This window comes from Puma concolor, chromosome B2, assembly GCF_028749965.1.
Source record: "Puma concolor isolate L17-30 chromosome B2, mPumCon1.1.hap2, whole genome shotgun sequence".
Lineage (NCBI taxonomy): Eukaryota > Metazoa > Chordata > Mammalia > Carnivora > Felidae > Puma > Puma concolor.
The window spans coordinates 42,578,728-42,600,022 of NC_141671.1; positions in this window are offsets into that span (position 1 = coordinate 42,578,728).

The window sequence follows — 21,295 nt, forward strand, 5'->3', positions numbered from 1 at the left end:
GTTTCATTTGTGGCGAGATTTGTTCAATAATACTCGTTTTGGGGGTTGTTGTGGGGAATTGAATGACACAGTAGCCGTGAAGCATTTAGCACAGTGCCTGGCACAAAAGAAGCACTTGAACGGTAGTGACGATATAACAAGGAACCAACGTGGATTGACTCCTGCAGGTCAATCTTCGGATGGGTGGAAGGGGTGTGGACCGGGAAGGGCTAGGAGAGAAAGGGCCAAGAGTGAGGCTGGAGCAGGGTGGTGTGACTTCATCGTTCCAGGGGACTGGAGCTTGTGGGACAGCAGCAAGGGGAGCCGCTCTGGAACGGAGTATAGAGGGCACCTAACTGCAGCTGACAGACCAGCTCCTTGGGTTGGGACCGAGTGACCGTTCTCTGAGTGTCCCAGCCAGGATGATGAGCGGCAGGCTGTCTGGTCACCTGGGGGCACTGCCCCTTTGCAGTAATACCCGTAGGAGCTGTTAACCAGTCCTTGGCTTTTGAAAGCACATGTGGTCTAAGGGGAGAAGCTAGGATTTCATTCAGGCCCGGCACATGGCCTGGTATATAGCAAGCCTTCAGTGAATGCTAGCATCCGTCCTTCCCTCCACATGTCCAAGAGGGCGGCTGAGAAATCCGTGTCCCAGAATGGCTGGGAAGATGGCACGCGAAAGCACATAGGGAGACATCTTTGCAGCAGTGAAGACATTTAACCTCTGGGATAATCGGGTCTCGGAGAGGTGTTCAGGAGCTTCCCCAAGGCCACGGGTGCCATGAGGTAGAGAGAGATTCAGGGGCAGTCTCCCTCGGGAAGGCATCTTCTGCAAGTTTGGGAAGTGAGGAGGGCAGAGCCGAGCCGAGGGGAGGGGGAGTGAGACTCCATCTGGGGAGGGTGCGGCTTTCAGAGCGGGTCCAGGTGTGGGCTGGAGGCACTAGAGAGTGGGGAAGGTGGCTGGTGCAACTTCCGGCAGTACTTAGGAGGGACTGAGTAAACACTGAGTGTGGGCCGGGCCACGGAACACGCCTGCCAAGGAGGTGCCGTCCGTCCATTGCGCCGAGGAGGCTGCTCAGGCCTGGAGAGCATAAGGGCTTTGCTCAAGATCACGTAGACCGACAGCGATGCAGCTAGGTTCGTGACCCAGCTCTGTTCAACCACAAAGGCTGCCTTCTGTCCACTACGCGGTCGTCGTGACCCCCAGGCAGCAGGGGAATGGACACTATCAGATGACCCTTTGGCCATCTCTTCCGGCAGAAACATTCTCTCGGTCTCTGCTCCCTGGTCTCTCTCCACACGCACCCCTGCCTCCTCCCTGTCTTCCCCTCCTCATTACTCAACCCCTAGTAACCCTACCAGCTGTCCGCAGGGCCAGGGGAGGAGGAGACCAACTCTTCTGAGTGACTCACATGAACCCTCTACAGCCTGCCCACCTCCCTCCCACCCACCAACACAGCGGTGAGGACCCCCCTCCCCCACCCCGTCCTCTGCAAGCGTCCACAACTGAGGGGTACTTCCCAGAATCAGCCACCAGGAACAGCTGGAGAAGGGAGGGGGAAGTGAGAGAAGGGATGGGAGCTAACAGCTTCCAGATGTGCCAGGGCATGAGAGCCAAGGGAGCCTCCAGCCCCATGGTCTCCTGCCGTGGCTGGGAGGCTGGGATGGGCTGGGCCCCGCGACCAGGACTTCAGAATTGCCAAGGCAGCTGGGCAGATCCCCTACTCGAAAACTGCATGCAAATCCATGTGTGCAGAGTGAAGGAGACCTTCGTGTTGCACCTGCAGGGGCCTGTGGGAAAACCCCTGTGGCCCAGCTGCTTTCCGTGGTCTGCTTTTTGTTTTTTTGTTTTCTGTTTTTCGTTTTTAACATTCAACTATTGTTTTATTTATATTACTACACTTAAGCTGCCTGGAAGAGACAACCAAGCAGTTCTGCCCCATTTCAGGGAAAGTTGCCAATCAACACCAATTACGCGGGGACAAATAACTAGGATTGGTGACATCTTGGGTTCAGGACTGACAAGGAAGAATGCGCGCTGGGGCCACGGTTCATCTCCGACGGGACTGTGGCACCGTGGGCCGGCACAAGCCATGGCAACACTGAACCTTTAGCCCCCGTCAAAAATTCAGACCTCTTCTCCGAGGCTAGCAAACCAAGTGACGTAACCGGGTTAAAAAAAAGTTTTAATTGTTTTCAAACATTTATTGTTGAGAGGTGGGGGGAGGGGCAGAGAGAGGGAGACAGGACCCGAAGCAGGCCTTGGTGCTGACGGCACAGAGCCTGATGAGGGGCTCGAACTCACTGTGAGATCATGACCTGAGCCAAAGTCAAGAGTCAGCCGTGTAACCGACGGAGTCACCCAGGCGCCCCAGAAGTTTTAAAATGAAGCCGAAATAAGGGTAAAATCATGCTCTTCTCACAGATTCCTTCCAAAACGTACATAAAATACACGTTTTCCTCAACAATATTAATAGTAACACTCCACCTTGGCCATCCCGCCAGGGGTGGAGGCACAGAGCGCGGTGGCTTAGAGCTCAGGGCCCCCCGCTCAGCCGCTCTCCAGCTCTGACACTCAAGGTAAAGTGCCCGGCTCCCATAGCCGTGAAACGGTTTCTACTTCTTGAAGTCATTCTCAGGGCTAAATGTGATTATCTATGCAAAGCACTTAAACGCAGTGCCTGGCATGTGGTAAGTTAGTACTGTTTAGAGGACACCTTCCTTGTTTCAGAAGCTTTGCCATTTTATCCTTGCAACCTGGAAGTTACCTACGAGTACCCCCATTTTTATGAGAGGAAATCAAGGCTCAGAGAGGTAAATTATCTGTCCGGGGTCACACGGGTGTTAAGTGGCAGGGCTTTGACATAAAGCCAGGCCAGTTAGACCTTAAAACCTGGGCTCAGGATCCTGTGTCCCTCCCTGTGTTTCTTTACTATTTAAAAAAAAATTTTTTTTTAATCTTTATTTATTTACTTTGAGAGAAAGAGAGAGAGCGCGTGCACAGAGGAGGGGCAGAGAGAGAGGGAGGAAGTGAGAATCCCAAGCAGGCTCTGAGCTGTCAGCGCAGAGCCTGACGCGGGGCTCGAACGCACAAACACAAACCGTGAGATCATCACCTGAGCCGAAATCAAGAGTCGGGGGCTTAACCGATGGAGCCACCCAGGCGCCCCTCTTTACTATTTTTCCATCAGTGGTAAAAAGCTGTAGGACCTGCTGAGGACTGGGAGGCAATCATTTTCATTCCCGCTTATCTGAAGAGAAGACTGATTCAGAAAAACTGGCAACAGTTTGGGGGTCCAGAGGGGGCCCCGGAAGGAAAAGGCAGGTGCCCTAGAACAGGGTACTAAGAACAGGAGATTTCAGAACCGTGGGAGGGGCAGAGGACAGTGTATCCAGAGGCTGGAAGGAGTCCAGACTGTCCTGGGGTGGCCTCAAAGAGTACCCAGAGCCCCCCTGAGCAAAGCGCCAGGGTCCGCTGACTGATCTTCCTCTCCGTGTGTGTTTCTAGCGTTGCCAGTGGCTGCTCCTTTTCTGCACGTCTTCCCCTTGGCTGGGGCGGGGTAGTGGAGGGTCTCCAGAATTCCCCTTTGTCATATGGGGAGCACAGGAGAGCAGGGAGGAGGAAAACCAAGAGTGAGGGGGGCTGGAGCTGGCCAGCACGGAGGCCTGCGATTGGCCCAGCTCCCAGGGCCTGGGCCTGAGGAGGGAGCTGCCTGCCCCCCACCATTCCCTCCCCCTGCCCCCCAGGGCTCCTTGGCTGCAGAGCCTGCCAGCTGGGCCCCCGCCAAACCAAACAGCTGCCAGGGGGAGAGGAAGAAGCATTTCCGAGCAGAGAGGCCCCTGTGGACTCCGACTCAAGCCTAGAATCCCCCTTTATCATCGCCAAGTGAAAAAGAGAATCTGTACACATGCATACAGACATGCACGCATGGCACCAGGGAGCCCGGGGCCCAGGTCTGAGGACCTGGGATGCTATGGGGGTCGGGGTGGCGTAGGGGTGTCCAGGATCAGGCTTGGGGAGGGATAGAGGGCCGGGGGCCGTGACTGTGCCATGTCGCGGGGGGGGGGGGGGGGGTGGGGGGGTGGTTGGGGAATTAGGTTCGGCTCACTCAGAGGTTGAGGAGGGGGTGTAGCGGGTTGAATAGTTCCCCTCCCGCCAAATTTATATCCACCTGAAACCCCTGAGTGTGATCTTAGTTGGAACTAGGGTCTTTGCAGGTGTAATTAAGGTAAGGATTGAGATGAGATCGTGCTGGATCAGGGTGGGCCCTAAATCTCGTGCAAGAATCCTTGTAAGAAACAGGAAAGAACATACAGAAACCCAGGGGAGAAGGCCATGTGAAGAAGATCCGCATGAAGACAGAGGCCGAGGCTGGAGCTCCAAGCCGGGGTACGCCTGGCTCGGAAGCTGGACAAGACGAGGGAGGATTCTCCCCTCGGGCGCCTGGAGGGAGCACGACCCTGCTGAAACCTTGGTTGCAGACTTCTGGCTTCCAGAACTACAAGAGAATACATTTCTGTTGCCACCGGGTTTGTGGCAGTTTGCTACAGCGCCTCCAGAAAACTGGTATAGGGAGGCATGTGGGAACAGGGCCTGGAAAATAGAATGAAAAAGATTTATTATTTATTGTGCTACTATTCTGTGCCAGGCACTTTTAGAGATACTTATCTCAGTTCTTACAATGATCCTGCCAGTAAGAATTATGATTCCCATTCTTTGGTGAAGTTCAGGCCCAAGTTTGTTTTCTAATAGTTGGGATTCCAGTATTGCATCCTCTGTCTCCCAAGCCTGGCCTCTTCCCACTTTCTCTCGAGGGGAGTTCTGGGGGCTTCTAGGTCAGATGATATGTGCTTCAGGTTGGGGTGGCGGGGAGGGTCTCTAGAGGTCCAGGAGGGGGAACATATTAGGCCTCACTGCAGAACGGGGCCAGGGGTCATTCCCCCATTGTTCCGGGGGCCTTCTGTGACCAGATCGTCTTACCCCTGTTCCCGTAGCCCTCAGGGACCCTTGTGATGGTCTGTTCATGTCCCTAAGCCTCAGGGAGGGGAGGGACACACCCCTACTTGCCGCATTCTCACCGCTCCAACCAGCCGCACTGCCTCCACTGCCGTCACCATCACCAGCCCCACTGTCACCAACAATCCTCCCCCACCGTAATCGCTGGTACCATGACCACTATCAGTGCCACCGAAACTGCTGGAGCCACTGTCAGAGCCGCACTGCCACGTCCCGGGAGCCACCCCCATCCCTTCTGCTCGACCCCTGCCACCGCTGCCTTGGCTTCGTGAGACAACGGAGAGGCCAGAGGTGGGCCAGGGGACTCAGGGGGGCTGTCCTGTGATGGGGCAGCTGAGCAGGATTTAGCAGGGGAGAAGTCAGAGTCAGGATGGGTCTGGCTGACAGACGCCATCAGGGGTAGAAGACTGCTCTGAGTTCACCCTTGTTGAGAGAGGAGGTGAGCCTGCCTGGCCGGAGTAAACACTTAGTGGGACAGGCTGTCTTCACAGGCGTGGGTTCAGCGGGTGGAGGTTGCTTGAGTGACATATTCAGGCCCTGCCTGGCTTGTGCTAGTCTCTGGGGATGTGGATTTTGGCGGGGCCCTGGCTCCTGGCCATCAGCCTGGCCTGGCCGTGGCAGTGAGGTCATGCGAGTGGTTGTACTGGGAGCACTGGGGAGTGGGGACAGGAGGAAGGGGCCCGCCCTGGCTGGGAGAGGAAGGAGGCCTCTCTCCCCAGGCTGACTCTACCCAAAATGATGAAGTAAGCACATTTTGATGCTCCATCCCCCCCCGACTCCCCTCCCCTCCGCCTGCCTGGCTCCTCATAAGCTCTGCAGTGCTATGGGCTCTGAGTTACTCTCTCCCAGAGATACCTGGCTATTCAGTTCAGCCACCTGAGGGAGTGCAGGGACCAGACAGCTCTGATATGGGGGCAGAGAGAGAACTGACTATGGGAGACAGGTGTCTCATTTCTCTACTCAGGTGTGCAACCCCTCCTTCTACCTTAAGCCAAGTGTGGGTGCACGCACGCGTGCGTGTGCGTGAATGCTCACATGTGTGATGAGGGTGTGGCAGAATTTCCAGAAGCTCAAGCCACAGCTGCTTCCCTTGCCCCTTCCCTGTATGCCCAGCCACCTCCACCACCTTTAAGGATGGGACTGGATGGCTCTGGGAACAGCCTCTCTCAATCCTTCCAAACCCTTGAGCTGCCCAAATGCCAAGCTAATCCCACCCTCTAGGATTGTACTTGAGAACTTCGGGAAGTGGGGAACAATGCTATCGTGGGATGTGTTTATCTCTGCATCAGGCGTGAAAGCCCGGCAGACAGGCTGGCGACTGGAGGGGGGCCGAGGGGCCACTGAGTCCCAGAGACTGGAGGTCTCGGTCAGTAAGCACTGGGGAGGGGCCTCGGCTTGCCCCGGACCCTGAGAAATGGGTGTGGCCATTCTCCCACTCACCACTGCAAATCACTCCTCAGGGGAAGGCCTTTTGCTAAGTCAGGAAAGACTTTGGCAGGTCACGAGGACCTTTTGATGACCACACAATAGCGACAGCAGGTGTTTATTGGGCACTTACTATATAGCAGTGCCATTCCAAGTGCATATCAACTCATTTAATCCCCCCCCCCCCCCGGTATCTCTGTAAGATTAATACCATTAGTGTTATCTATATTTTACAGTTGAGGAAACTGAGGCACAGATATGTTCTGATGTTTGCTGAAGGTTATAGTGTTGATGAGAAGTGAGCCTAGGATTTGGCTCATTCCATCTGAACTCCAGAGCTCATGCTCTTCTCTGCTCCATGCTGGGGTGGGGGTAGATGTCCTCCTGTGAAGTCCTGAGTCCCTACTCTAAACCTGCAGACGCCTGCCTCTTCCCCAGTGTCCCACCTGGTGTGGCAAAGAGCACAGAATTGGGAGCCAGGAGCCTTGGGGTCTTGTACCTCTAGCATGCTTTGTGGCTGTGGGCCAGTCCTTGTTCTCCGGCCTCAGTTTCCTTATCTGCCCTGTGCGGGCCTTGCACTGAACCTGCTGCTTCCTGAAGGACCTTGCAGGTGCCACCTGGAATTGTGCCCCCCTCGCTTGGAACTCCTGTTTGTCGGGCCTCCCTGGGATCATCCTGGGCCCCTGGGAACAGCTGGGAGTTGAGGAGAAGACAATGGCCTGAAAGACCTATGTGTCTGGACAGCTCTTGTGTGTCCCTGTGGTGGCTGCCTCTTTAATTCTTTTCTATCAAGAGGAGCAGCAGCGTCACAGATCAGAGACATTGGCCAAATTTGCTCACTTACCCAGACCCCCATCTGGGTGTGCAGTGGGGGCAGGAAGAGGGTCTGCTGGCATCTGATTCCCACCAGCCTCCTCTGACTGTGCTCACCTCCACAAAGGCAGTGGTAGGGATAGGGTCAGACCCTTGGCTCTCACTACCCTTCCATCCTTCTCTTCTCCAGTCCTCAGAACACCCAGTGGGCAGCATCTCAAATTATCCTCCTTGTGCACTAAGCCCTTTCTTCCCCTCCAAACCACACCCTGGAGAGCCTTTCTATTTATCCAGTAGATTTGCTAAGTGCCCACTATGTGCCAGGTGCCACGCCAGGTGCAAGAAGACGGGGATAAAGCTTGATTCCTGCCCTGAGGAGCCCAAACCAGTCCCTCATTCCTTACTCTCCATACGTTATCACTTAGTCACACCCTCATGCCTTTGGAGGATCCCTAAAGGTAGGGGACAGAGGTGGACAGAGGGATTCTCTGGGGTCTGGAGATCAGAGTAGATCTGGGGGCACCAGAGCAAGAAGCAAGAGTGGGATCTGGAGACAGTAGGCCACACCACAGATGCACCTGGCCCTGGAACCCTTTTGACATCTGCCTGGGCCAGTGTTTGAGTGGGAGGAGGATGGTGGGTGCCATCTTCCTCCTTGCTGGAGACTTCTAGCAAGACAGTAGCCTGTTTGCTGAGCTGGAATCCTGAGACCTGTTAGGGCCAACTTGGCTGTGGTGAGTAGATGATCCCAGAACTTTAAGGGAAAGAGCCTCTCTGGGTCTGTGTGATTGGGGAAGACTTCTCTGAGGAAATGACATTGAAATGACATTTCAGCTGAGACGTATAGGATGAGAATAGTGTGTTAGGGTCAGGTTCAGCCGTGAGTGACAGAAAAATTCCACAAATAATGGTGGTGTAAACAAGATACAAGTTTAGTTTTCTCTGACATAAATGAAACTCAGAGCTAGGTCATTCAGGGCTGGTAGGGCATCCCCATAACCATCGAGGATCCAGCCTTCTATCTAATGTCATGCTACCATTGTCAAATACACAGCTTCCATCTCATGGTCCTAAATGGCTGCTGAACTCCAACAATTATGCCCACAGTCCAGTCAGTGGGAAGGAGAAAAGAAGAGGGAGAAGGGCATGCCCTTCCTTTAAGGACACATCTTTGTCGGTAGCACACATCATTTCTACTTATATACCACTGTGTAGAGGTTGCTGTATACTTAGCTACAAAGGAGGCTTGGGAATTTGTCTCTATTCTGGGCAGCATGGATCTAGCTACAGATCAACAGTTTTATTTCTAAAGAAGAAGAGGAGGTGATGGATAGAAGTCTATGCCACAAGGAACTAGCTGGGTGAAAGCTGGGGTTGATAAAGACAAGAGTGTCAAGATAGAGGGATTGCCATGTTTGAAGCCCCTTAAGCAGGTAGGGCCTTGAGAATGACTCCTTGACTCCCTGTTTCTAGTGTGATCAGCTGAGTGATTGGTGACTGCATCTATTGAGCTAAGGGCCCTTGAAGAAGGAGCAGGTTTGGTGATCAGGACAAGCTCAGTGTTGGACCCATTGAGTTGAAGGGCCTGTGAGCCATCCATGTAGGGAGGCTTGTGGATACAGGGTCTGGGCTCAGGAGACAGGTCTCTGTTGGGAATTGTAGTGGCATTGTCAGTGGCAACTTCATCCATTATGGGAGGGAATGAGAAGGCCCAGGGAGCAGTGTAGAGAAAACACCTAGGGCATGGCCCCAAGAACCCAAGGAAGATGTTCACCCTCATTTTGTGGCCTCCTGGTCTCTGGTTCCCTTTGGAAGCATTATCTTTCCACCATTTTGTGGTATGATATATCAGATGATTTGCTCTCCCATTCCATAGTTTGGAAGGATCCCTAGAGACATGTACCACCAGACCCTCCCTCTCACCTCCATGGGATGGTCCAGAGTCTAGGCGGCCATGTGACCTAAGCTCAGCTGGACAGATTCTCTCTCGGGACTGGGCATCATGAGCACCTGAAGCTAGCATGGAAGAGGCCTTTGGAGTTCAGCCAAGTAATTTCTGTTCCATTTCCAAGCGAGGTATTCTAGCCTTCTAGTTCATTCCCTAGCTAGTTCCTCAATATTTTTCCGATAAATTCTTTTTTTTTCCCCCTAGTTTTTGGCTTATAAATGCCAGGGTTGGTTTCTGTTACTTGCAAATGAAGAGGAGCCAGCAAAAGGAAAATGAACCGAGCAGGACTTCAGAGGGGCCCGAGAGAAACTAAGAGAGTGAGGTTTCACAAAAATAAGCAAAAGGGTATATCTCAAAGGAAGGAGTAGCCAGCGGTGTCAATTTTTATTTAAAAAATGTCCAGTATGTCTAAATAAGCATAGCAGGAAAAGGCAAGAAGGAGACACAGTTGTTAATAATGATTAAGAATGGTGGGGAGGCTTTGCTAGATCTCCGTTTCAAAGGAAGGAAGACAAGAACAACACAAAAGTAATTTATTGGCTCATGATCACTGAAAAGTCCAGGGGTGGACCTGTCTTTGGCACAGTTCGAACAATGTCATCAGGTCTGCTCTCCTGTGTCAGCTCCCTCCTCAGGCATCACCTCCTTAGACAGGACTCCTGGCAGCTCCTGCCAGACACGCACCCACTAGCAATTCCAGAGCAGAAAACTGGTGACTCCGGCGAACTCCGGGGATTAGCCCTGTTGGCCTCGTTTGGGTCGTCTGTCCTTCTTGAGCCAATCACTGAAGCCAAGATATTTTGGTGCTTGAGTGGCCAGGCCTGAATCACACGGCTCCCCCTGGAGATGGGCGGGCGGGGGGAGGCATCTTCATCGAAGCCCCTTTTACTGAGGTCCTCGGTGTTGCCCAAAAATAAATCTAGACATAATCATCAGAAGAGGGGATGGGTCCTGGGCTTGGCAACCAAATTGGCAGTCTAATTTACCAGGGGGAAGGTTACAGATGGCCAGGTTTGGGTCACAGAGTCATACCTGAGGGCATGGGGCAAGGCTACTGAGGCATACTTCCTCAAGGCAGTGAGTACTAGGCAGAGACTTGCACGAGCAGGTAGTTTCGGTGGGGGGCAAATGTAAGGACGGTAAAAGAGTGTAGTTGTTAAGCGGATGGACTCCAACGTCAGAAACTCCACTTGAGTCCACCTGGATTTGCCATTTACCCTTTTACTTCTGAGTCTCAGTTTCTGATCTGAAAATTGGGTTCATACAGGAATAGTGCCTACTTCTTAAAATTCTTATGAGAATTAAAGGGAATAATCTACCTCAAGGGTTTAGCCGCGTTCTTAGAAGATAGTAAGTGTTCAGTGAATGTTTGCTATTAAAAAAAGTTTCTTTTAAGTAATCTCTACACCCACTGTGAGTCTCAAACCCACAACCCCAAGATCGAGAGCCACCTCCTCCACTGACTGGGCCAGACGGGTGCCCCAGAATATTTGCTGTTATTACAGTGGCCCTGGGGGTTTGTTTCACGCCCTCGGTAGGGGAGCAGGCAGTCTTCAGAGCCCCCCATTCCTCACGCCGTCCGAGTGCCCCAGTTCAGACCTCAGAACTCACTAGTGGGCTCTATCAAAGTCCAGCCATATTCCAAACCCAGGGATGGGGAAAAGAGTGGGGGCCTGGTGGGAGGGTGTGGTCAGGGTGGATCACAGTAGGGCTGGGTCGAGGCTAGTGAGAAGATGCTGGAAGGCCAGGGACTGGAGAGGAGTGTGAGGGAGGCCAAGAGGGTGAGGACTAAGGGGAGGGGTGATTTTGGGCAGAGCCAGCAGGGGTCACTGCAGATCTAAATAACTTCAGGGAGGCTGCAGGCCACCCAAGGGCCCTCTCACACTACTACCTGCCTCAGTAACTGTCATCGCCGGGATGTGGGGCTCAGGCCAGTTTTGGGCAGTGGGTTTGGGGTTTGGCTTATGCAGTTGGAAGTGGTTGCCAAGGATGGCTGCCTTCAGTGCCCTCTAGGGCTTGAGCTGTCTCTCTTTGATGGAGGCCCTTATGTTGGGTGTGTACCTGAATTTCCACCTCGTTGGACCCTGAGTTCCGGCCGTGTCTTGCAAGTGTCTCTTGAGATGCTTCCCTATAAAGAGCTCTGAGACCAAACGAGTTTCCTTGTCTCATTCCTCCCCTCAGAGGGTCGTGGCCCAGATTAGCGTGTTGGAGGCTCAGAGGAGTCCTGCAGGCAAAAAAACCTGTCAGGCTTTGTTTGGCCCCGGTTTCCTGGGCTTATGGGAACGCTTTCACAACATGCTTAGGGAAATACTGATTTAAGGGATCGTCCTGGGCAGAGGGCGCATGCCCTAGGAGGTGAGTGTGTCCAGCCCCCCCCCCCACCTTTTGTTGTAAAGTAATGTGTAACACATGCTTGTTGCTTGTTGTGGAGAAAAGGAAAAAATCAAAAGTGCAAAGAGGAAAATTGCTTCCCCCAGCTGTTGCTCCTTAGAGCTACCTCAGAAAGCTCTGGCCACTGTCCTCCCTCTTTCTAGGGAGCAGGAGGTGACCGTGGGGTTTCCCCTCGAGGTACACCCACTGGTGGTGTACTTCTGGGCTTCTCCCCAGCAGAAGAGAGCCCTGTTTAGGGGTCGTCTTATCCAATCCTCTGTCTCCACGCTGTGCAATTCTTGCCTCCCTTTCTTGCGGACATCCCTAGGGGGACAGAGGATGTTGGTGGTGGTTTAGCGGGTGTCGAGTGGCATGGAGGAGAAGTGGGTACCCAGATCATCAGGGTAGAAGGAGATCTTCCTTTCTAGGTGGGGGAACAGGCCTTGAGAGGGGACGTGGCTTACTGGGGCTTCACAACGAGCCAGCGGTAGAGCCGGCAGAATCCTGGGTCCTGGCCAGGTGCCCTCCGCACCTCTCCTCCAGCTCTCGAAGCCAGCAGGCTGTAGAGAGGGGCCTGTGCCCTCCGAGCAAGGCTGCAGTTTCCTCTGTGGGACCGTCAGGCCACCCGGGCTGTGTGGGTGCTGGGTACGCGCACCACGGTTGTGTAACAAGCTCTGGGGTGTGTGCACGCGCTTAGAAACCTGATGCAACAGGGAAGTTGCGGTCCCGTGAGCTGGGGTGTGGGCGCTTGGCTGGGGCCCAAACCACAAGGAGTATTTGGCTTGTAGCTGTGGAGGCCAGGCACGGGGGTCGCAGAGTTGTCTACGTCAGGGCTTGTCCATTCCTGGGTGCCCACATCCTGGTCCCCGTGGGCACAGGGCTTGAAATGGGGCTGCCTGGCCGGCTGATGCTGGAGGAGGGTGTTGGTGCAGAGAGGGGGGCTCGTCCCATCCTCATCCTGTTTGCCTAGATGCCTATTGTGATGGGGGTGGGGGCAAGTGGGGCCTCCTCTCTGTGGTTCCGTCTGTTTCATCTTTTCCCGGTTGGAAAACTGACCCCTCCCCCCCATCCCCCCTTCCTGGAGCCCTCACCTCAGTTCCAGTTCATTCTGCACAGCAATATCTGTCTTTCACTCCTTCTACCTTCCTGAACCCCCAAACCCCCGAACCATGGTCTTTCCTGCATATTCCCCCGTTGAGGAGAAGCAGAATGGGGGAGGAGAAAAAGCAGCCATATTGCAGCCAGGCTAGATTCCAACTGCCCACTGCTGTTTCCGAACAGAATGAGTGAGAAGGATCCTTGTTCTTCCTCAGCCTCCATGTCTGAGAGATGGGGCAATGAGGCTTCTGCCACAGAGCTGTTGGAAGGGACGCTAGGATATCTAGGAAGGGGTCTTACGAATGAGCGTTGCCCTTTCATTCAATCCCACATGGATTGAGCATCTGGGCACCCTCACTTACAGCATCTTCAGCATCAGATGGGGCAACGGGCACTTTAAAGGGCCAGGGGGCCTAGAAGAGGATGAACAGGAAAAGCAGGCACTGTCCTGCCTGCTCTGTGCCTGGCGAGGATCTCAGCGGCCACCTGGGAGCCCTCCCTCCACTCTTGTCCTTGAGGGAGGTGAGGTATGTTTGTTTTTTCTGTCCCGTTCCACCTGCTCCAGTCTCTGAGAGAGGCAACATTCTTTAGGGTAGTCGGTGGGTTGCAGGGCCAGGGAAGGGGAAGAAGGGCATCTGTGTCCAGTGTCCTCACCTCCCTGCCTGGCCAGGCTGCACAGGCCCCCTGTGGGGCTCCTCCTCAGTGCCCCCAGAATGCCTTGTGTCTGTATCACTTTATCCTGCACCAACTCCCTCGTGGTTGATAATCTGTTTATGCATCTATTTAAAAGTAATGATAGGGGCGCCTGTCTGTGGCTCAGTTGGTTGAGCGTCTGATTTCAGCACAGGTCGTGATCTCGCGGTTTGTGAGTCCAAGCCCCACGTGGAGCTCGCTGCTGTCAGCGAGGGGCTTGCTTCGGATCCTCTGTCCCCCTCTCTCTGTCCCTCCCCTGCCTGCGCTGTCTCGAAAATAAATAAACATTTAAAATAAAAGTAGTAATAGCATACAGTGCTTGCTGGGTGCTAGGCTCCACATATATTAACTCATTTCCTCCTCACAGCAGAGGTATGTACAAACACTATCTGTGAGGAAACTGATGCTCGGAGAAGCGTGTCCTGCTCAGATTCAAATAACCTGTGCTGTCTAATTTCAATCACTATCGTATCACGCTGTTTTATTTTCTTCAGAACTTTGATCATAGATAGTTGTCTTGTGTTCATGTGTTTGCTTACTCATTGTTCGTCTCTCTGTCTACACAGCAAGCTCCATGAGGCCAGGGACTTTGTCTTTCTTATTCACATTCCAGAGTCTGTCCTGGTGCCTGGTGGATGGTAGATACCAGTAAATATTTGCGGGGAGAATGAGGTGCTGAGCCACTCAGTGGAGACTCCTTGAGGGTATGTCCCGTGGTTCACTCTGTTACTCCTGTGCTGCCCAGCACAGGCCCTGGCCTAGCATGGTGCCCGGGAAGCAGTTTGCTAAATGAGTCAAAGAATATAAAAGGGTCCAGAGAATTCAGTTGTTGCTGGTGTCCCCTTCAGACTCTAGGAACTAGTGAGAGATGTTCAGCCACAGGAAATATGGGGGAAGAATTTATCCTTCTTGGTTAAATTCCCTGTGTGTTTTGGTTTCCCTGTGTGATTTTGTGTGTGGGCACAGAGTGGGTACAGGGGGGCAAAGTATGAGTAGGAGATTGGAAACATAACAACTGCTGGGAAAAGATCTAATTGCTTTATGTCCAAAAGCAGGAGATATAAACAGAGCGTATGTGTGTGGCCCAGAGGAGGCTCGTCGTCGTAAGTGATGAACACACGAGTGAGTGAGTAAGGGAGTGAGTTGAGCCACCTACATAGTGAACTCCTCGAAGACAAGCTCATTTTCTTGGTGACCTTAGCCCCCAAGCATATACCCACATCAGGGCTTGATATGTGTTTGCTGAATGAATGAATGAATGAATGAATGAATGAACAAGTTGGTACCAAGATGTATGGAAATGATTAGAAAAGATGGGTCTTGCAAAGAGCCTTAAAGCCCTAGCGAACTAGACCAAGGATGCAAATTCTAGCCTCTGTGTCTTTTCCACAGGAGTTAGGGTCTGAGAAGTAAGGAAGGTGCAATGCCAGGAGCATGGCTTCCCCTTATTCGTTCTTTCCAGGTGATCTATCTGGGGTAGTGTGTAGATACTAATACAAAAAAATGACTGAATGTTTACTGAGCACTAACTATGTGCCAGGCTCTAAGCTCTTTACATGCGTTAAGTAGCTTAATCCTTTCAGCAACATATGAAGTAAGTTGCATTATTTTCTCCATTTTATAGAAGAGGAAACTGAGGCACAAGAGAGGTTATGTAAATTGCACAAGGTCATCTGACTAAAAAGTGTCACATGGTCATTGATTGCTCAGGCTCTGCTGGGAAGAGCAGTGGCTGCCCATCTGTGTGGCCAGTAAATGATGTTCTCTGTGTCTTGCTTTGGCTGTGTCACCTTTCCAGGCCTCAGTTTCTTCATCTGTAGAATGGGAACACGCATCGTGATGTGTTTGGAGACCGAAGTCAGAGGACTTTGCAAACTGTAAAGGGCTATGGGGCTCTTTTAATGGGATTTTCCACTTCCTCCTCATGACTCGCCATTATCTTGATCATGATCAGGATCAGGATCATCTTTACAACTGGTCTCCTGCCATTCATATGCCAGCACTGGCAACCCTGGAGACAGATAAATCCACTTCCCATTCATAGATAATTACTGTCTGATTTGGCCTCCACTTCTCTCCTATTTCCATTTTTATTCTCTACTCTCTAAGCCTTGACTCAGTTCCCACCCCATCTTCTCTTTCCTCAATTATTGCAACAGTCTCCCCAACGGGCCTCTCAGCCTCTGGACTCTTTCTCACCTCTATTAACTAATTTGCTTAATATGTAAATCAAAACTTGTCACTCTCCTGCCCTCATGCCAAGAACTGACTAAACTTTTTTTTTATGAAACATTAAGCCTTTGGTTATGTGGGCCCTGGAAACACTTCATTTCCAGGCCACCCGGTGCCCTCCAGCCATGCCATATGTTGGCCGTTCCTGTAATAAAGCAGGATTTTCATCCCTCTTTGCCTTTGCTTATGCTGTTCCCTCTGCCTAGCAGGTCTTTTCTGACTTTATCTCTACAGTGAATGCCCACTCATTCATTTTACCCTTCAGAACAAAAAAAGCATCATTGCCTTTTCTGGTTATAAAAGTGATGCATGTTTATTGGAAATAAACAATATGGGATACATTCGGGGAAAAAAGGAAGTGTTTCCTCTTTCCACAGTTCCACCAATTGGAGATAATCATTATTCAAGTACTATGAGTATAATCATGAGTTTTTTCTGTAGATAGATATGTTTTTAAATACATGTATATACCACATACTTACAAAAATGAGATCATTTGTGCTATTTGGTAAGCTACCAAAATGAAATATTTTGGATACCTTTTCCTGTGAATAATCATTTTTACATAGTAATTTTTTTTCTTCATAACTTGATTTCAATTCAGATGTTTATTGTCTTGGAAGGATCTCTTGGCTCTGTCCTTCTCCTCCAGCCCCCATCCACAGTGTCCCTCCTGCAAGGACTCATCGCACCTTGTATCTCTTTCTTTGAAACCTTTCCCCCTTGTAGGTCATCATTTGATATAAAAGGAAAATGCGTGAAACAATATTTATATATCTATGTTAATGGGCACACGACGTATAAAGATATCATCTGTGACAATAATATAAAGGGGGAGAGATGGAGGCGTAGAGGAGCAGAGTGTTTGTATATTGAAACTAAACTGGTATTTTAGATTTTTTTTTTCAACCTTTATTTATTTTTGGGACAGAGAGAGACAGAGCATGAACAGGGGAGGGGCAGAGAGAGAGGGAGACACAGAATCGGAAACAGGCTCCAGGATCTGAGCCATCAGCCCAGAGCCCGACGCGGGGCTCGAACTCACAGACCGCGAGATCGTGACCTGGCTGAAGTCGGACGCTTAACCGACTGCGCCACCCAGGCGCCCCTAAACTGGTATTTAAAAAAAAATTTTTTTAATGTTTATTTTTGAGAGAGAGAGAGAAAGAGAGAGACAAGTGAGTGAGTGGGGGAGGTGCGGACAGAGAGGGAGACACAGAATCTGAAGCAGACTCCAGGCTCTGAGCTGTCAGCATAGAGCCCAATGTGGGGCTCGAACCCATGAACCATGAGATCATGACCTGAGCCGAAGTCGGATGCTTAATTGACTGAGCCATCCAGTGCCCCCTAAGCTGATATTATTAAAACCAAGTTGTGGGGCGCCTGGGTGGCACAGTCGGTTAAGCGTCCGACTTCAGCCAGGTCACGATCTCGCGGTTCGTGAGTTCGAGCCCCGCGTCGGGCTCTGGGCGGATGGCTCAGAGCCCGGAGCCTGTTTCCGATTCTGTGTCTCCCTCTCTCTCTGCCCCTCCCCTGTTCATGCTCTGTCTCTCTCTGTCCCAAAAATAAATAAACGTTGAAAAAAAAATTAAAAAAAAAAAAAAAACCAAGTTGTTATAAATTTAAGATGTTAATTGTAATTCTAAGGTAACCACTATGTAAATAATAAAAAATACACAAAAAAGGAAACAAGAAGGGTATCAAAATAGTATACTACAAAAAAAATCAACTAAGTGGGAAAAAAAGGCAGTAATAAAGGACTTGGGGAAAAAACATACAGAAAACAGCTAAATGGCAAAATTAAATCACTCTATATCAGTATTCACAGTAAATACAGATGAATTAAACTCTCCTTTTTTTTTTAATTTTTTTTTTTTATTAAAAAATTTTTTTTTCAACGTTTATTTATTTTTGGGACAGAGAGAGACATAGCATGAACGGGGGAGGGGCAGAGAGAGAGGGAGACACAGAATCGGAAACAGGCTCCAGGCTCTGAGCTATCAGCCCAGAGCCCGACGCGGGGCTCGAACTCACGGACCGCGAGATCGTGACCTGGCTGAAGTCGGACGCTTAACCGACTGCGCCACCCAGGCGCCCCTAAACTCTCCTTTTTAAAAAAATGTTTTATTTTTGAGAGAGAGGGAGAGCACAAGTGGGGGAGGGACAGATAGAGAGCTTGAATGTGGGAGGGGCAGAGAGAGAGGGAGACAGAGGATCCTGAGCCGGCTCTGCATTGCCAGCACTGAGCCCAATGCAGGGCTCAAACTCACGAACCCATGAGTTCATGACCTGAGCTGAAGTCAAACGCTCAACCAATTGAACCATCAGGTGCCCCGAATTAAACTTTCTTATGAAAAGGTAGAGATTAGATTTGAAAAATCATACACTGTCTATAAGAAGTTCATTTTAGATACAAGGGCATGAAGAGATAGGAAGTAAAAGGATGGAAAAAGATATCCCATGCAAATAGTAGCCAAAAGAGAATTGGGGTGGCTATAAATATTCTCATACAAAATAGACTGTCAGTCAAAAAACATTATAAGAGAGAGGGAAGGACATTATATATTAATAAAAGTTTCTTATCAGCAAGGGGATATAACATTTATGAACCTCTAGACACCTAAAAACAGACCCCCAACATATATGAAGCAAAAATTGACACGATTGAAGGGAGAAATAGACAATTTTACAACAATAGGTGAAGACTTCAATACCCCACCTTCAATAGCAAGTAGAACAATTGGACAGAAAGTCAATAAAGTCAAGTGGTCTTGAACAACACTATGAACCAATTAGGCCTAACAGACATATATAGAACACTCCATCTGATAATAGCAGAATACACATTCTTCTCAAGTGCACATGGAACATTCTGTAGGATGGATCATATGTTAGCCACAAAACAAATCTTAACAAATTTTAAAAGATTGAAATCATGCAAAGTATCTCTTCTGATCACAATGAGATGAAACTAGAAACTAGTAACAGAAAGAAAATTGAAAAATCCACAAATATGTGGAAATCAAACAACACACTTGTGAACAACCAATGGGTCAAAGAAGAAATGTCAACGAAAACTAGAAAACACATTGAGGGGCACCTGGGTGGCTCATCAGTTAAGCATCTGACTTGGGCTCAGGTCATGATCTCATAGTGCATGAATTCGAGCCCTGTGTCAGGCTCTGTGCCTGTTTCAGATTCTGTGTCTCCCTTTCTCTTTGCCCCTCCCCTGTTTGTGTTCTCTCTCTCAAAAGTAGAGAAATAAAACAATAAAAAAGAGAAAAACATTGAAATGAACAAAAATGAAAAGACAACATATCAAACTTATGGGATTCAGAGAAAGCAGTGCTCAGAGAGAAATTTATAGTTGTAAATGCCTACATTAAAAAAAAAGAAAGATCTCAAATCAATAATGTAAGTGTACACCTTAAGGAATTAGAAAAAGAAGAGCAAGGTAAACTTAAAGCTAATAGAGGAAGGAACTAATAAATATTAGAGTAGAGATAAGTGAAATAGAGAATAGAAAAGCGATATGGAAAATAAAACTAAAAACTAAACATCAACAAAATTGACACAGGTTTAACTAGATTGACTAAGATAGAAGAGAGAACACTCAAATTACTAAAATCAGAAACGAAAGTGGGGACATTACTACTGACCTTACAGAAATATAAAGGATTATGAGAGAATATGATGGGGGTGCCTGGCTGGCTCAGTTTGAGGAACATGCGGCTCTTGATCTTGGGGTCATGAGTTCAAGCTCCATGTTGGGTGTAGAGATTATTTAAATAAATAACAACTTTTTAAAAGTTAAAAAAAGAGAGAATACTATGAACAGTTTTATGCCACAAATTGGATAACCTAGATGAAATGGACAAATTCCTAGAAACAAGTAAACATCCAAAATTGACTTAAACAGAAATAGACAGTACAACAATTAAAAAGGGTGAATCAATAACCAAACAACCCAACAAAGAAAAGTCCAGGACCTGATGGCTTTACTGGTGAAATCTACCAACGATGTAAAGGATTAACACCAATCCTTCTCAAACTCTTCTAAAATATTAAAGAGGAGGGAACATTTCCAACTTGTTCTATGAGGTCAGCATTACCCTGATACCAAAACCAGACAAAAACAATACAAAAAAAGAAAACTACAGGCCAATATTACTTATGCATATAGATGTAAAAATCCTAAACAAAATACTAGCAAACCAAATTCAGCAGCATATTCAAAGAATTACACGTCTCAATTAACTGGGGCTTACCCCTAAAATGCAAGGATGGCTCAATAAAAAAAAAAAAATCGGTCAATGTAATACACCACATTAATAGAACAAAAGGAAAAAGACACATGATCACCTCAATTAGTGCAGAAAAATGCATTTGACAAAGATACAAACAAATTCATGATTAAAAACACTCAATGGGCTATCTGGGTGGCTCAGTCAGTTAAGCATCCAACATCCAACCCTTTATTTTGGCTCAGGTCATAATCTCACAGTAGTGAGATCAAGCCCCTCATCAGGCTCTGTACTGGGTGTGGAGCATGCTTAAGATTCTCTCTCTCTCTCTCTCTCTCTCTCTGCCCTTCTCCCCTGCTTGATCACTCTCTCTGAATATACATACATAATACATACATACCTAAAATAAATGTAAAAAACACTCAATAAACTAGGAATAGAAGGAAAATTTCTCAACACAACAGAGGCCATATATGAAAACCACCCACCTAATGTCGTTCAATGGTGAAAGACAGAAAGCTTTTCCCCTGCAATCCAAAACAAAATGAAGATGCCTGCTTTTTGTTGCTTCTACACAGTAATGGAAATTCCAGCTAGAGTAATTAGGCAAGAAAAAGAAAGAAAAGACATTTAATTGGAATGGAAGAAGTAAAATTATCTGTTTGCAGATGACTCTACCTTACTATATATAAAAATGACCTCAAAGGATTCCTGGCTGGCTCAGTTGGTTAAACCTCCGACTGCGGCTTAGGTCATGATCTCATGGCTCTTGAGTTCAAGTCCTACTTTGGGCTCTGTGCTGACTGCTCAGAGCCTGGAGTCTTCTTTGGATTCTGGGTCCCTCTCTCTCCGCCCCTCCCCCCCCCCCCCACACTCTGTCTGTGTCTCTCAAAAGTAAATAAACATTAAAAATTACCTCAAAATGGATTAGTCACCCAAATTTAAGAGCTAAAACTTTGAAACTCTTAGAAGAAAACCTAGGGAAAAAATTTAAGACCTTGGATTTGGCAATGATTTCTTTAGTATGATGCCCAAAACACAGGCAACAAAAGAAAGAAGATTAATTGGACTTCATCAAAATTAAAAACCGCCACTGAATTATATGCTTAAAATGCTAAATTTTATGTTTTGTATATTTTACTATAAAAAAAGTTAAAAAAATAACTAAACTAGGGAAAACCCTTCAATTCCATTTCAAATGTTTACTGTCCTAGAAACCTCTCCTCTCCCTTTCCCCCCATCCCCATCCACAGTGCCTCTCCTCTGAGGATTCATTGTACCTTGTACATCTCTATTTAAAACCTTTGCCAGGGGTGCCGGGTGGCTCAGTCAGTTAAGCATCTGACTTCAGCTCAGGTCATGATCTCTCCATGTGGGGTTCAAGCCCCGCATCAGGTTCTCTGCTGTCGGCACGGAGCCCACTTCAGATCCTCTGTCCCTGCCTCTCTCTGCCCCTCCCCCTCTTGCTCTCTCTCA